Source organism: Struthio camelus, chromosome 4, assembly GCF_040807025.1.
Source record: "Struthio camelus isolate bStrCam1 chromosome 4, bStrCam1.hap1, whole genome shotgun sequence".
Lineage (NCBI taxonomy): Eukaryota > Metazoa > Chordata > Aves > Struthioniformes > Struthionidae > Struthio > Struthio camelus.
Genome location: NC_090945.1, coordinates 37339706 through 37353177, shown reverse-complemented (window position 1 = coordinate 37353177; position 13472 = coordinate 37339706).

The window sequence follows — 13472 nt, the reverse complement described above, 5'->3', positions numbered from 1 at the left end:
AGTGGACATGAGTGCTAGGCTTAGGGTTAGGGTTAGGGTTAGGGTTAGGAGAGAGAGAAAGCGTAGAGGCCCAGGTGGAGTGGGGCTGCAGAGGACTTGCCAAAGGCAATGCGGCAAAGCCCCAAGATTGCTCCCAAGACAGCTTTGTCTTGTAAGGCGCCTATGGAGGTGGTGGTGTAAAATTCAGGCCAGGGCAGAGATGAGGCCTGGGGCTAGGGTTAGGGTTAGGGTTAGGGTTCAGGTTAGGAGGAAGAGAGAGCCCCGAGCGCCAAGTCCAGTGGGGCTGCAAAGGGCAGGCCAAAGGCAGTGCGGGCCTGCCCCAAGGTTGCTGCCAGGACTACTTTGTCTTTGAAGGCACCTGTGGGGCTGGTGGTGTGAAAATCAGGCCAGAGTGGACATGAGTGCTAGGCTTAGGCTTAGGGTTAGGGTTAGGGTTAGGGTTAGGAGAGAGAGAAAGGCTAGAGGCTCAGGTGGAGTGGGGCTGCAGAGGACTTGCCAAAGGCAATGCGGCAAAGCCCCAAGATTGCTCCCAAGACAGCTTTGTCTTGTAAGGCGCCTATGGAGGTGGTGGTGTAAAATTCAGGCCAGGGCAGAGATGAGGCCTGGGGCTAGGGTTAGGGTTAGGGTTAGGGTTCGGGTTAGGAGGAAGAGAGATCCCCGAGCGCCAAGTCCAGTGGGGCTGCAAAGGGCAGGCCAAAGGCAGTGCGGGCCTGCCCCAAGGTTGCTGCCAGGACTACTTTGTCTTTGAAGGCACCTGTAGGACTGGTGGTGTGAAAATCAGGCCAGAGCAGGGATGAGTGCTAGGCTTAGGCTTAGGGTTAGGGTTAGGGTTAGGGTTAGGGTTAGGGTTAGGGTTAGGGTTAGGAGAGAGAGAAAGCGTAGAGGCCCAGGTGGAGTGGGGCTGCAGAGGACTTGCCAAAGGCAATGCGGCAAAGCCCCAAGATTGCTCCCAAGACAGCTTTGTCTTGTAAGGCGCCTATGGAGGTGGTGGTGTAAAATTCAGGCCAGGGCAGAGATGAGGCCTGGGGCTAGGGTTAGGGTTAGGGTTAGGGTTCGGGTTAGGAGGAAGAGAGAGCCCCGAGCGCCAAGTCCAGTGGGGCTGCAAAGGGCAGGCCAAAGGCAGTGCGGGCCTGCCCCAAGGTTGCTGCCAGGACTACTTTGTCTTTGAAGGCACCTGTGGGGCTGGTGGTGTGAAAATCAGGCCAGAGTGGACATGAGTGCTAGGCTTAGGGTTAGGGTTAGGCTTAGGGTTAGGGTTAGGAGAGAGAGAAAGGCTAGAGGCCCAGGTGGAGTGGGGCTGCAGAGGGCTTGCCAAAGGCAATGCGGCAAAGCCCCAAGATTGCTCCCAAGACAGCTTTGTCTTGTAAGGCGCCTATGGAGGTGGTGGTGTAAAATTCAGGCCAGGGCAGAGATGAGGCCTGGGGCTAGGGTTAGGGTTAGGGTTAGGGTTCGGGTTAGGAGGAAGAGAGAGCCCCGAGCGCCAAGTCCAGTGGGGCTGCAAAGGGCAGGCCAAAGGCAGTGCGGGCCTGCCCCAAGGTTGCTGCCAGGACTACTTTGTCTTTGAAGGCACCTGTGGGGCTGGTGGTGTGAAAATCAGGCCAGAGCAGGGATGAGTGCTAGGCTTAGGCTTAGGCTTAGGGTTAGGGTTAGGGTTAGGGTTAGGAGAGAGAGAAAGGCTAGAGGCCCAGGTGGAGTGGGGCTGCAGAGGGCTTGCCAAAGGCAATGCGGCAAAGCCCCAAGATTGCTCCCAAGACAGCTTTGTCTTGTAAGGCGCCTATGGAGGTGGTGGTGTAAAATTCAGGCCAGGGCAGAGATGAGGCCTGGGGCTAGGGTTAGGGTTCGGTTTAGGGTTCAGGTTAGGAGGAAGAGAGAGCCCCGAGCGCCAAGTCCAGTGGGGCTGCAAAGGGCAGGCCAAAGGCAGTGCGGGCCTGCCCCAAGGTTGCTGCCAGGACTACTTTGTCTTTGAAGGCACCTGTGGGGCTGGTGGTGTGAAAATCAGGCCAGAGCGGAGATGAGTGCTAGGCTTAGGCTTAGGCTTAGGGTTAGGGTTAGGGTTAGGAGATAGAGAAAGGCTAGAGGCCCAGGTGGAGTGGGGCTGCAGAGGACTTGCCAAAGGCAATGCGGCAAAGCCCCAAGATTGCTCCCAAGACAGCTTTGTCTTGTAAGGCGCCTATGGAGGTGGTGGTGTAAAATTCAGGCCAGGGCAGAGATGAGGCCTGGGGCTAGGGTTAGGGTTAGGGTTAGGGTTAGGGTTAGGGTTAGGGTTAGGAGAGAGAGAAAGGCTAGAGGCCCAGGTGGAGTGGGGCTGCAGAGGGCTTGCCAAAGGCAATGCGGCAAAGCCCCAAGATTGCTCCCAAGACAACTTTGTCTTGTAAGGCACCTATGGAGGTGGTGGTGTAAAATTCAGGCCAGGGCAGAGATGAGGCCTGGGGCTAGGGTTAGGGTTAGGGTTAGGGTTCAGGTTAGGAGGAAGAGAGAGCCCCGAGCGCCAAGTCCAGTGGGGCTGCAAAGGGCAGGCCAAAGGCAGTGCGGGCCTGCCCCAAGGTTGCTGCCAGGACTACTTTGTCTTTGAAGGCACCTGTGGGGCTGGTGGTGTGAAAATCAGGCCAGAGCAGGGATGAGTGCTAGGCTTAGGCTTAGGCTTAGGCTTAGGGTTAGGGTTAGGGTTAGGAGAGAGAGAAAGCGTAGAGGCCCAGGTGGAGTGGGGCTGCAGAGGACTTGCCAAAGGCAATGCGGCAAAGCCCCAAGATTGCTCCCAAGACAGCTTTGTCTTGTAAGGCGCCTATGGAGGTGGTGGTGTAAAATTCAGGCCAGGGCAGAGATGAGGCCTGGGGCTAGGGTTAGGGTTAGGGTTAGGGTTCGGGTTAGGAGGAAGAGAGAGCCCCGAGCGCCAAGTCCAGTGGGGCTGCAAAGGGCAGGCCAAAGGCAGTGCGGGCCTGCCCCAAGGTTGCTGCCAGGACTACTTTGTCTTTGAAGGCACCTGTGGGGCTGGTGGTGTGAAAATCAGGCCAGAGCGGAGATGAGTGCTAGGCTTAGGCTTAGGCTTAGGGTTAGGGTTAGGAGAGAGAGAAAGGCTAGAGGCCCAGGTGGAGTGGGGCTGCAGAGGACTTGCCAAAGGCAATGCGGCAAAGCCCCAAGATTGCTCCCAAGACAACTTTGTCTTGTAAGGCGCCTATGGAGGTGGTGGTGTAAAATTCAGGCCAGGGCGGAGATGAGGCCTGGGGCTAGGGTTAGGGTTAGGGTTAGGGTTCAGGTTAGGAGGAAGAGAGAGCCCCGAGCGCCAAGTCCAGTGGGGCTGCAAAGGGCAGGCCAAAGGCAGTGCGGGCCTGCCCCAAGGTTGCTGCCAGGACTACTTTGTCTTTGAAGGCACCTGTGGGGCTGGTGGTGTGAAAATCAGGCCAGAGTGGACATGAGTGCTAGGCTTAGGCTTAGGCTTAGGGTTAGGGTTAGGGTTAGGAGAGAGAGAAAGGCTAGAGGCCCAGGTGGAGTGGGGCTGCAGAGGACTTGCCAAAGGCAATGCGGCAAAGCCCCAAGATTGCTCCCAAGACAGCTTTGTCTTGTAAGGCGCCTATGGAGGTGGTGGTGTAAAATTCAGGCCAGGGCAGAGATGAGGCCTGGGGCTAGGGTTAGGGTTAGGGTTAGGGTTCGTGTTAGGAGGAAGAGAGAGCCCCGAGCGCCAAGTCCAGTGGGGCTGCAAAGGGCAGGCCAAAGGCAGTGCGGGCCTGCCCCAAGGTTGCTGCCAGGACTACTTTGTCTTTGAAGGCACCTGTGGGGCTGGTGGTGTGAAAATCAGGCCAGAGCGGAGATGAGTGCTAGCCTTAGGCTTAGGGTTAGGCTTAGGGTTAGGGTTAGGAGAGAGAGAAAGGCTAGAGGCCCAGGTGGAGTGGGGCTGCAGAGGACTTGCCAAAGGCAATGCGGCAAAGCCCCAAGATTGCTCCCAAGACAGCTTTGTCTTGTAAGGCGCCTATGGAGGTGGTGGTGTAAAATTCAGGCCAGGGCGGAGATGAGGCCTGGGGCTAGGGTTAGGGTTAGGGTTAGGGTTTGGGTTAGGAGGAAGAGAGAGCCCCGAGCGCCAAGTCCAGTGGGGCTGCAAAGGGCAGGCCAAAGGCAGTGCGGGCCTGCCCCAAGGTTGCTGCCAGGACTACTTTGTCTTTGAAGGCACCTGTGGGGCTGGTGGTGTGAAAATCAGGCCAGAGTGGACATGAGTGCTAGGCTTAGGCTTAGGGTTAGGGTTAGGGTTAGGGTTAGGAGAGAGAGAAAGGCTAGAGGCCCAGGTGGAGTGGGGCTGCAGAGGACTTGCCAAAGGCAATGTGGCAAAGCCCCAAGATTGCTCCCAAGACAGCTTTGTCTTGTAAGGCGCCTATGGAGGTGGTGGTGTAAAATTCAGGCCAGGGCAGAGATGAGGCCTGGGGCTAGGGTTAGGGTTAGGGTTAGGGTTCGTGTTAGGAGGAAGAGAGAGCCCCGAGCGCCAAGTCCAGTGGGGCTGCAAAGGGCAGGCCAAAGGCAGTGCGGGCCTGCCCCAAGGTTGCTGCCAGGACTACTTTGTCTTTGAAGGCACCTGTGGGGCTGGTGGTGTGAAAATCAGGCCAGAGCGGAGATGAGTGCTAGGCTTAGGCTTAGGCTTAGGGTTAGGGTTAGGGTTAGGAGAGAGAGAAAGCGTAGAGGCCCAGGTGGAGTGGGGCTGCAGAGGACTTGCCAAAGGCAATGCGGCAAAGCCCCAAGATTGCTCCCAAGACAACTTTGTCTTGTAAGGCGCCTATGGAGGTGGTGGTGTAAAATTCAGGCCAGGGCGGAGATGAGGCCTGGGGCTAGGGTTAGGGTTAGGGTTAGGGTTCAGGTTAGGAGGAAGAGAGAGCCCCGAGCGCCAAGTCCAGTGGGGCTGCAAAGGGCAGGCCAAAGGCAGTGCGGGCCTGCCCCAAGGTTGCTGCCAGGACTACTTTGTCTTTGAAGGCACCTGTAGGGCTGGTGGTGTGAAAATCAGGCCAGAGCAGGGATGAGTGCTAGGCTTAGGCTTAGGGTTAGGGTTAGGGTTAGGGTTAGGAGAGAGAGAAAGGCTAGAGGCCCAGGTGGAGTGGGGCTGCAGAGGACTTGCCAAAGGCAATGCGGCAAAGCCCCAAGATTGCTCCCAAGACAGCTTTGTCTTGTAAGGCGCCTATGGAGGTGGTGGTGTAAAATTCAGGCCAGGGCAGAGATGAGGCCTGGGGCTAGGGTTAGGGTTAGGGTTAGGGTTCGGGTTAGGAGGAAGAGAGAGCCCCGAGCGCCAAGTCCAGTGGGGCTGCAAAGGGCAGGCCAAAGGCAGTGCGGGCCTGCCCCAAGGTTGCTGCCAGGACTACTTTGTCTTTGAAGGCACCTGTGGGGCTGGTGGTGTGAAAATCAGGCCAGAGTGGACATGAGTGCTAGGCTTAGGCTTAGGCTTAGGGTTAGGGTTAGGGTTAGGGTTAGGAGAGAGAGAAAGCGTAGAGGCCCAGGTGGAGTGGGGCTGCAGAGGACTTGCCAAAGGCAATGCGGCAAAGCCCCAAGATTGCTCCCAAGACAGCTTTGTCTTGTAAGGCGCCTATGGAGGTGGTGGTGTAAAATTCAGGCCAGGGCAGAGATGAGGCCTGGGGCTAGGGTTAGGGTTAGGGTTAGGGTTCGGGTTAGGAGGAAGAGAGAGCCCCGAGCGCCAAGTCCAGTGGGGCTGCAAAGGGCAGGCCAAAGGCAGTGCGGGCCTGCCCCAAGGTTGCTGCCAGGACTACTTTGTCTTTGAAGGCACCTGTGGGGCTGGTGGTGTGAAAATCAGGCCAGAGTGGAGATGAGTGCTAGGCTTAGGCTTAGGCTTAGGGTTAGGGTTAGGAGAGAGAGAAAGGCTAGAGGCCCAGGTGGAGTGGGGCTGCAGAGGACTTGCCAAAGGCAATGCGGCAAAGCCCCAAGATTGCTCCCAAGACAACTTTGTCTTGTAAGGCGCCTATGGAGGTGGTGGTGTAAAATTCAGGCCAGGGCGGAGATGAGGCCTGGGGCTAGGGTTAGGGTTAGGGTTAGGGTTCGTGTTAGGAGGAAGAGAGAGCCCCGAGCGCCAAGTCCAGTGGGGCTGCAAAGGGCAGGCCAAAGGCAGTGCGGGCCTGCCCCAAGGTTGCTGCCAGGACTACTTTGTCTTTGAAGGCACCTGTGGGGCTGGTGGTGTGAAAATCAGGCCAGAGCGGAGATGAGTGCTAGGCTTAGGCTTAGGCTTAGGGTTAGGGTTAGGGTTAGGGTTAGGAGAGAGAGAAAGCGTAGAGGCCCAGGTGGAGTGGGGCTGCAGAGGACTTGCCAAAGGCAATGCGGCAAAGCCCCAAGATTGCTCCCAAGACAGCTTTGTCTTGTAAGGCGCCTATGGAGGTGGTGGTGTAAAATTCAGGCCAGGGCAGAGATGAGGCCTGCGGCTAGGGTTAGGGTTAGGGTTCAGGTTAGGAGGAAGAGAGAGCCCCGAGCGCCAAGTCCAGTGGGGCTGCAAAGGGCAGGCCAAAGGCAGTGCGGGCCTGCCCCAAGGTTGCTGCCAGGACTACTTTGTCTTTGAAGGCACCTGTGGGGCTGGTGGTGTGAAAATCAGGCCAGAGCGGAGATGAGTGCTAGGCTTAGGCTTAGGCTTAGGGTTAGGGTTAGGAGAGAGAGAAAGGCTAGAGGCCCAGGTGGAGTGGGGCTGCAGAGGACTTGCCAAAGGCAATGCGGCAAAGCCCCAAGATTGCTCCCAAGACAACTTTGTCTTGTAAGGCGCCTATGGAGGTGGTGGTGTAAAATTCAGGCCAGGGCGGAGATGAGGCCTGGGGCTAGGGTTAGGGTTAGGGTTAGGGTTCGTGTTAGGAGGAAGAGAGAGCCCCGAGCGCCAAGTCCAGTGGGGCTGCAAAGGGCAGGCCAAAGGCAGTGCGGGCCTGCCCCAAGGTTGCTGCCAGGACTACTTTGTCTTTGAAGGCACCTGTGGGGCTGGTGGTGTGAAAATCAGGCCAGAGTGGACATGAGTGCTAGGCTTAGGCTTAGGCTTAGGGTTAGGGTTAGGGTTAGGAGAGAGAGAAAGGCTAGAGGCCCAGGTGGAGTGGGGCTGCAGAGGACTTGCCAAAGGCAATGTGGCAAAGCCCCAAGATTGCTCCCAAGACAGCTTTGTCTTGTAAGGCGCCTATGGAGGTGGTGGTGTAAAATTCAGGCCAGGGCAGAGATGAGGCCTGGGGCTAGGGTTAGGGTTAGGGTTAGGGTTCGTGTTAGGAGGAAGAGAGAGCCCCGAGCGCCAAGTCCAGTGGGGCTGCAAAGGGCAGGCCAAAGGCAGTGCGGGCCTGCCCCAAGGTTGCTGCCAGGACTACTTTGTCTTTGAAGGCACCTGTGGGGCTGGTGGTGTGAAAATCAGGCCAGAGCGGAGATGAGTGCTAGGCTTAGGCTTAGGCTTAGGCTTAGGGTTAGGGTTAGGAGAGAGAGAAAGGCTAGAGGCCCAGGTGGAGTGGGGCTGCAGAGGACTTGCCAAAGGCAATGTGGCAAAGCCCCAAGATTGCTCCCAAGACAACTTTGTCTTGTAAGGCGCCTATGGAGGTGGTGGTGTAAAATTCAGGCCAGGGCAGAGATGAGGCCTGGGGCTAGGGTTAGGGTTAGGGTTAGGGTTCGTGTTAGGAGGAAGAGAGAGCCCCGAGCGCCAAGTCCAGTGGGGCTGCAAAGGGCAGGCCAAAGGCAGTGCGGGCCTGCCCCAAGGTTGCTGCCAGGACTACTTTGTCTTTGAAGGCACCTGTGGGGCTGGTGGTGTGAAAATCAGGCCAGAGCGGAGATGAGTGCTAGGCTTAGGCTTAGGCTTAGGCTTAGGGTTAGGGTTAGGAGAGAGAGAAAGGCTAGAGGCCCAGGTGGAGTGGGGCTGCAGAGGACTTGCCAAAGGCAATGCGGCAAAGCCCCAAGATTGCTCCCAAGACAACTTTGTCTTGTAAGGCGCCTATGGAGGTGGTGGTGTAAAATTCAGGCCAGGGCGGAGATGAGGCCTGGGGCTAGGGTTAGGGTTAGGGTTAGGGTTCGGGTTAGGAGGAAGAGAGAGCCCCGAGCGCCAAGTCCAGTGGGGCTGCAAAGGGCAGGCCAAAGGCAGTGCGGGCCTGCCCCAAGGTTGCTGCCAGGACTACTTTGTCTTTGAAGGCACCTGTAGGGCTGGTGGTGTGAAAATCAGGCCAGAGCAGGGATGAGTGCTAGGCTTAGGCTTAGGGTTAGGGTTAGGGTTAGGGTTAGGGTTAGGAGAGAGAGAAAGCGTAGAGGCCCAGGTGGAGTGGGGCTGCAGAGGACTTGCCAAAGGCAATGCGGCAAAGCCCCAAGATTGCTCCCAAGACAGCTTTGTCTTGTAAGGCGCCTATGGAGGTGGTGGTGTAAAATTCAGGCCAGGGCAGAGATGAGGCCTGGGGCTAGGGTTAGGGTTAGGGTTAGGGTTCGGGTTAGGAGGAAGAGAGAGCCCCGAGCGCCAAGTCCAGTGGGGCTGCAAAGGGCAGGCCAAAGGCAGTGCGGGCCTGCCCCAAGGTTGCTGCCAGGACTACTTTGTCTTTGAAGGCACCTGTGGGGCTGGTGGTGTGAAAATCAGGCCAGAGTGGACATGAGTGCTAGGCTTAGGCTTAGGCTTAGGCTTAGGGTTAGGGTTAGGAGAGAGAGAAAGCCTAGAGGCCCAGGTGGAGTGGGGCTGCAGAGGGCTTGCCAAAGGCAATGCGGCAAAGCCCCAAGATTGCTCCCAAGACAGCTTTGTCTTGTAAGGCGCCTATGGAGGTGGTGGTGTAAAATTCAGGCCAGGGCAGAGATGAGGCCTGGGGCTAGGGTTAGGGTTAGGGTTAGGGTTCGGGTTAGGAGGAAGAGAGAGCCCCGAGCGCCAAGTCCAGTGGGGCTGCAAAGGGCAGGCCAAAGGCAGTGCGGGCCTGCCCCAAGGTTGCTGCCAGGACTACTTTGTCTTTGAAGGCACCTGTGGGGCTGGTGGTGTGAAAATCAGGCCAGAGCAGGGATGAGTGCTAGGCTTAGGCTTAGGCTTAGGGTTAGGGTTAGGGTTAGGGTTAGGAGAGAGAGAAAGGCTAGAGGCCCAGGTGGAGTGGGGCTGCAGAGGACTTGCCAAAGGCAATGCGGCAAAGCCCCAAGATTGCTCCCAAGACAGCTTTGTCTTGTAAGGCGCCTATGGAGGTGGTGGTGTAAAATTCAGGCCAGGGCAGAGATGAGGCCTGGGGCTAGGGTTAGGGTTAGGGTTAGGGTTCGGGTTAGGAGGAAGAGAGAGCCCTGAGCGCCAAGTCCAGTGGGGCTGCAAAGGGCAGGCCAAAGGCAGTGCGGGCCTGCCCCAAGGTTGCTGCCAGGACTACTTTGTCTTTGAAGGCACCTGTGGGGCTGGTGGTGTGAAAATCAGGCCAGAGTGGACATGAGTGCTAGGCTTAGGCTTAGGCTTAGGGTTAGGGTTAGGAGAGAGAGAAAGGCTAGAGGCCCAGGTGGAGTGGGGCTGCAGAGGACTTGCCAAAGGCAATGCGGCAAAGCCCCAAGATTGCTCCCAAGACAACTTTGTCTTGCAAGGCGCCTATGGAGGTGGTGGTGTAAAATTCAGGCCAGGGCAGAGATGAGGCCTGGGGCTAGGGTTAGGGTTAGGGTTAGGGTTCGTGTTAGGAGGAAGAGAGAGCCCCGAGCGCCAAGTCCAGTGGGGCTGCAAAGGGCAGGCCAAAGGCAGTGCGGGCCTGCCCCAAGGTTGCTGCCAGGACTACTTTGTCTTTGAAGGCACCTGTGGGGCTGGTGGTGTGAAAATCAGGCCAGAGTGGACATGAGTGCTAGGCTTAGGCTTAGGGTTAGGGTTAGGCTTAGGGTTAGGGTTAGGAGAGAGAGAAAGCGTAGAGGCCCAGGTGGAGTGGGGCTGCAGAGGACTTGCCAAAGGCAATGTGGCAAAGCCCCAAGATTGCTCCCAAGACAGCTTTGTCTTGTAAGGCGCCTATGGAGGTGGTGGTGTAAAATTCAGGCCAGGGCAGAGATGAGGCCTGGGGCTAGGGTTAGGGTTAGGGTTAGGGTTCGGGTTAGGAGGAAGAGAGAGCCCCGAGCGCCAAGTCCAGTGGGGCTGCAAAGGGCAGGCCAAAGGCAGTGCGGGCCTGCCCCAAGGTTGCTGCCAGGACTACTTTGTCTTTGAAGGCACCTGTGGGGCTGGTGGTGTGAAAATCAGGCCAGAGCGGAGATGAGTGCTAGGCTTAGGCTTAGGCTTAGGCTTAGGGTTAGGGTTAGGAGAGAGAGAAAGCGTAGAGGCCCAGGTGGAGTGGGGCTGCAGAGGGCTTGCCAAAGGCAATGCGGCAAAGCCCCAAGATTGCTCCCAAGACAGCTTTGTCTTGTAAGGCGCCTATGGAGGTGGTGGTGTAAAATTCAGGCCAGGGCAGAGATGAGGCCTGGGGCTAGGGTTAGGGTTAGGGTTAGGGTTCGTGTTAGGAGGAAGAGAGAGCCCCGAGCGCCAAGTCCAGTGGGGCTGCAAAGGGCAGGCCAAAGGCAGTGCGGGCCTGCCCCAAGGTTGCTGCCAGGACTACTTTGTCTTTGAAGGCACCTGTGGGGCTGGTGGTGTGAAAATCAGGCCAGAGCGGAGATGAGTGCTAGGCTTAGGCTTAGGGTTAGGCTTAGGGTTAGGGTTAGGAGAGAGAGAAAGGCTAGAGGCCCAGGTGGAGTGGGGCTGCAGAGGACTTGCCAAAGGCAATGCGGCAAAGCCCCAAGATTGCTCCCAAGACAGCTTTGTCTTGTAAGGCGCCTATGGAGGTGGTGGTGTAAAATTCAGGCCAGGGCAGAGATGAGGCCTGGGGCTAGGGTTAGGGTTAGGGTTAGGGTTAGGGTTAGGAGAGAGAGAAAGGCTAGAGGCCCAGGTGGAGTGGGGCTGCAGAGGGCTTGCCAAAGGCAATGCGGCAAAGCCCCAAGATTGCTCCCAAGACAACTTTGTCTTGTAAGGCACCTATGGAGGTGGTGGTGTAAAATTCAGGCCAGGGCAGAGATGAGGCCTGGGGCTAGGGTTAGGGTTAGGGTTAGGGTTCAGGTTAGGAGGAAGAGAGAGCCCCGAGCACCAAGTCCAGTGGGGCTGCAAAGGGCAGGCCAAAGGCAGTGCGGGCCTGCCCCAAGGTTGCTGCCAGGACTACTTTGTCTTTGAAGGCACCTGTGGGGCTGGTGGTGTGAAAATCAGGCCAGAGTGGACATGAGTGCTAGGCTTAGGCTTAGGCTTAGGGTTAGGGTTAGGGTTAGGGTTAGGAGAGAGAGAAAGGCTAGAGGCCCAGGTGGAGTGGGGCTGCAGAGGACTTGCCAAAGGCAATGCGGCAAAGCCCCAAGATTGCTCCCAAGACAGCTTTGTCTTGTAAGGCGCCTATGGAGGTGGTGGTGTAAAATTCAGGCCAGGGCAGAGATGAGGCCTGGGGCTAGGGTTAGGGTTAGGGTTAGGGTTCAGGTTAGGAGGAAGAGAGAGCCCCGAGCGCCAAGTCCAGTGGGGCTGCAAAGGGCAGGCCAAAGGCAGTGCGGGCCTGCCCCAAGGTTGCTGCCAGGACTACTTTGTCTTTGAAGGCACCTGTGGGGCTGGTGGTGTGAAAATCAGGCCAGAGCGGAGATGAGTGCTAGGCTTAGGCTTAGGGTTAGGGTTAGGAGAGAGAGAAAGGCTAGAGGCCCAGGTGGAGTGGGGCTGCAGAGGGCTTGCCAAAGGCAATGCGGCAAAGCCCCAAGATTGCTCCCAAGACAGCTTTGTCTTGTAAGGCGCCTATGGAGGTGGTGGTGTAAAATTCAGGCCAGGGCAGAGATGAGGCCTGGGGCTAGGGTTAGGGTTAGGGTTAGGGTTCGGGTTAGGAGGAAGAGAGAGCCCCGAGCGCCAAGTCCAGTGGGGCTGCAAAGGGCAGGCCAAAGGCAGTGCGGGCCTGCCCCAAGGTTGCTGCCAGGACTACTTTGTCTTTGAAGGCACCTGTGGGGCTGGTGGTGTGAAAATCAGGCCAGAGTGGACATGAGTGCTAGGCTTAGGCTTAGGCTTAGGGTTAGGGTTAGGAGAGAGAGAAAGCGTAGAGGCCCAGGTGGAGTGGGGCTGCAGAGGACTTGCCAAAGGCAATGCGGCAAAGCCCCAAGATTGCTCCCAAGACAACTTTGTCTTGTAAGGCGCCTATGGAGGTGGTGGTGTAAAATTCAGGCCAGGGCGGAGATGAGGCCTGGGGCTAGGGTTAGGGTTAGGGTTAGGGTTCAGGTTAGGAGGAAGAGAGAGCCCCGAGCGCCAAGTCCAGTGGGGCTGCAAAGGGCAGGCCAAAGGCAGTGCGGGCCTGCCCCAAGGTTGCTGCCAGGACTACTTTGTCTTTGAAGGCACCTGTGGGGCTGGTGGTGTGAAAATCAGGCCAGAGCAGGGATGAGTGCTAGGCTTAGGCTTAGGGTTAGGGTTAGGGTTAGGGTTAGGGTTAGGAGAGAGAGAAAGGCTAGAGGCCCAGGTGGAGTGGGGCTGCAGAGGACTTGCCAAAGGCAATGCGGCAAAGCCCCAAGATTGCTCCCAAGACAGCTTTGTCTTGTAAGGCGCCTATGGAGGTGGTGGTGTAAAATTCAGGCCAGGGCAGAGATGAGGCCTGGGGCTAGGGTTAGGGTTAGGGTTAGGGTTCAGGTTAGGAGGAAGAGAGAGCCCCGAGCGCCAAGTCCAGTGGGGCTGCAAAGGGCAGGCCAAAGGCAGTGCGGGCCTGCCCCAAGGTTGCTGCCAGGACTACTTTGTCTTTGAAGGCACCTGTGGGGCTGGTGGTGTGAAAATCAGGCCAGAGTGGACATGAGTGCTAGGCTTAGGCTTAGGCTTAGGGTTAGGGTTAGGGTTAGGGTTAGGAGAGAGAGAAAGGCTAGAGGCCCAGGTGGAGTGGGGCTGCAGAGGACTTGCCAAAGGCAATGCGGCAAAGCCCCAAGATTGCTCCCAAGACAGCTTTGTCTTGTAAGGCGCCTATGGAGGTGGTGGTGTAAAATTCAGGCCAGGGCAGAGATGAGGCCTGGGGCTAGGGTTAGGGTTAGGGTTAGGGTTCGTGTTAGGAGGAAGAGAGAGCCCCGAGCGCCAAGTCCAGTGGGGCTGCAAAGGGCAGGCCAAAGGCAGTGCGGGCCTGCCCCAAGGTTGCTGCCAGGACTACTTTGTCTTTGAAGGCACCTGTGGGGCTGGTGGTGTGAAAATCAGGCCAGAGCGGAGATGAGTGCTAGGCTTAGGCTTAGGGTTAGGCTTAGGGTTAGGGTTAGGAGAGAGAGAAAGGCTAGAGGCCCAGGTGGAGTGGGGCTGCAGAGGACTTGCCAAAGGCAATGCGGCAAAGCCCCAAGATTGCTCCCAAGACAGCTTTGTCTTGTAAGGCGCCTATGGAGGTGGTGGTGTAAAATTCAGGCCAGGGCAGAGATGAGGCCTGGGGCTAGGGTTAGGGTTAGGGTTAGGGTTAGGGTTAGGGTTAGGAGAGAGAGAAAGGCTAGAGGCCCAGGTGGAGTGGGGCTGCAGAGGGCTTGCCAAAGGCAATGCGGCAAAGCCCCAAGATTGCTCCCAAGACAACTTTGTCTTG